Here is a 3,185-nt window from a genome sequence, read left to right as displayed (position 1 = left end):
TAAGATTACTCTCGCATTGCAAGTTGTTTTAAGAGTACTCGAGTGTTGCAAACTGGATAATGCTAGTTATATCATTACTTAAGGCATACTAGGAAAGGGTTTCTAGTTAATGGGATAAACGAATTAGTCGAAATCACCGAGTGACAAAATTTGTCAAATTGCATCAATTGAATTATTACCCTAAGAATTACCCATGAAAATATTAGTTCTGGAAATAAAAATCCTCACAGTGAAAATGAAGGACTTTGACGTAACTCGGTGTCATAGCCTGTTATAATACAACTAAATTCGATCTCCTTCTTACAATACAACAGTTATAGCATTACCTAAGGATTACTCAGAGTAACAGTACAGCAAGTGAAAAGACCTTTCGTTCTCTGTAAAAGGGATATTAATTGATGTTACTGACAGTTACAAATGGTTACAGAACGACTATGACCGAGCGCGAGAAAGGGTGAAAGGATGGAAACTCGAATTGAAAAAAAGGAAAATATAAAGAGAGAGAGAAAAAAGAGAGAGAAAAAAAGAAAATTAAAGAAAGAAAGAAAAAAATAGAAATAAGAGGGAAAGAAAGAAATAAATGACTAGAAAAGAAAAGAAAAGAAAAAAGGAAAAAAAAGAAAGAAAGACAAAAAAAAAAGAACAAGAAAAGAGAAAGAAAGAGAGAAACGGTAAAAAAAGGATAAAAAACCGGAAAAATAAAAAATAAAAATAAAAAAGCATAAACAAATAATAATACAAAATAAAAATAAAGAATAAACAAATAAAAAAAATAAATAACAAATACATAAACAAATAAAAGAAAGGATAAACACACACACACACACACAAACAGCAACATGATAATGACACGCACGTACCCTTCACAAAAAGTCAGGAGCCCCCGCATAATGCAATTTACTAATGGCAATACTGAACAAGTCAACGACACGTCAGGAAACTAATCTCTCGACGGATCTCTCAGTTAAATAAAGTCCTCTTGTCTTGATGAATTGGATATTCCTTTAATTGATTAAGTTTGGATATTGCTACAAATGTGTTAATACAAATGCTTCTGTCTGAGAAATGTTAAATATACTTGGTAGATTCAGTGTTAATGGGGAATTTGCATATCGGAGGAGAGATATAAACGTAAAAAAAAAAAAGGAGAAGGGGAAAGAGTGAGGGCACGTGGAAGATGTGTAAGGTGTGTAAGAGAGAGAGAGAGAGAGAGAGAGAGAGAGAGAGAGAGAGAGAGAGAGAGAGAGAGAGAGAGAGAGAGAGAGAGAGAGAGAGAGAGAGACATAAATAAGTTTATTAAATTCAAAAGGTTTAGTTTGGTTCCATTTGTTACAATGGATAAGACAGACAGAGAGAGAGAGAGAGAGAGAGAGAGAGAGAGAGAGAGAGAGAGAGAGAGAAATAGAGAAATAGATAGACAGATAGATAAGGAGAGGGAGAAAGAGTGTGAGTAAATGAGATAGATAGATAGAAAGAGAAAAAGAGAGAGAGACAGCCAGAGGCAGAGACAGACAGACATTCAAACCCCACGATTCCCCATAACAATAGACACCCCGTTAATCCCAAGGCGTAAGACAACGTAGACGAAACAAAAGCAACGAAACAAGACCTCAAGGAGTAACTCGAACCCCCCTCCCCCCCCCCCCCCCCGCTAAAAAAAAGAAACCCAGGAGACGTCCACACGAAAGATAATCCTCGAAAAAAACAATTGACTGTCGACTCGGATACACCCCCTCCCCCCTCCTCCCCTCCCCTCCCCCCCCCCGCCCACTCCATCCTCTTCCGCCCCCCCCCCACCCTCTCTCCCCCAACCCTCCCCCTCCATCCACTTCCTTCTCCCCCCTCCTCCCCGCCCCACGAATACCCCCCCGCCCTCACCCCTTCTATGCCCCGCCTTCCCACCCCCCCTCTCTCTCCTCTCAATACCCCCCCTCCCCCCTTCCACCCCCCCTACCCTGAAGGAATTCAGGAGTTCAGAGAAGCGATTTTTTTCTTTTTTTGTTTTTTTAATCATCCTTTTTTAAAAAATGTATGTATTATTTCTTTCTCTCTTTTTTTTAATATTCATATTTATTTCGTGTTTTTTTTCCACACCCCATTTTTTATTTTTCTAAATATTTCTTAAAACCTTTTTTTTTTTTTTTTTTTTTCTTGGCTGATGAAGTAATTACCAAGTAAGTTCTTCTCTGGGGAGTTAGAGGTGGAAAGAAAAACAAGGGGGGGGGAGGGGGGAGGGGGGGAAGGGGGTTGGGGAGGAATGGGGAGAGGGGGAGAACAAGTGGGAGGAGGAGGAGTGGAGGATATCTATTTCTAAAGACTTTTATCATAATATTTTATAATATATTTATGGATCTGTTGACTTATCAGTTTCTTAATTAATAATTATATTAATATCCTCAATTTATCACTCTATCGGTTTCCTAATCTAATAATGTAACTCTTCCCTAATTCAAGTATATATATATATTTTTCCTTTATTGATTTTTAATATATTCATTTTTCAATTTTTTTTATTTGATTTTTATATTTCTTCCTTTATATTTTTTTTTATCGTAATTATTTCATATGCCTGTTTCCTGATTAATTTGTTTATATATTTTCTGATTCGTTTATGTATCTACTCACCAAATTATCAGTTTATCTATTTCCTAATACATATTTTTTTTCTATATCCTGATTTATAATTTTGTTTTTCTACATCCTGATTTATCAATTTTTCCTTTTTCTTTATTCTTATTCTTTTCTATTTCCTGATTCATCAATTTTTCTGTTTCCAGATTCATCAATTTATCTATTTCCCGATTCATCATTTTTTATTTCCTGATTCATCAATTTATCTAATTCCTGATTTATCAATTTTTCAATTTCCTGATTCATCAACGGATCTATTACTTGATTCATCGGTGTATCTATTTCCCGATTCATTAACTTATTTATTTGCTGATTCATCAATCTCTCTATTTCCTAATTCATTAAAGTTCCTATTTCCTATTCTTATTTCCCGATTCATTAACTCATCTATTTCCTGATTCGTCTATTTCCTAATTCGTTAACGTTGCTTTTTCATAAGTTATTGATTGCTATATTTCCTATTTACGTATCAGTCAATTGCCTAGTTTGTTCATTTGTTTGTTGTCTGATTCAGTGTTTTATTAGTGAATTATTATTATTATTTTTTTTTTTTA

Source organism: Penaeus chinensis, chromosome 29, assembly GCF_019202785.1.
Source record: "Penaeus chinensis breed Huanghai No. 1 chromosome 29, ASM1920278v2, whole genome shotgun sequence".
Classification (NCBI taxonomy): domain Eukaryota; kingdom Metazoa; phylum Arthropoda; class Malacostraca; order Decapoda; family Penaeidae; genus Penaeus; species Penaeus chinensis.
The sequence above is the reverse complement of the archived record's forward strand: the minus strand, read 5'-3'. Positions refer to the sequence as shown.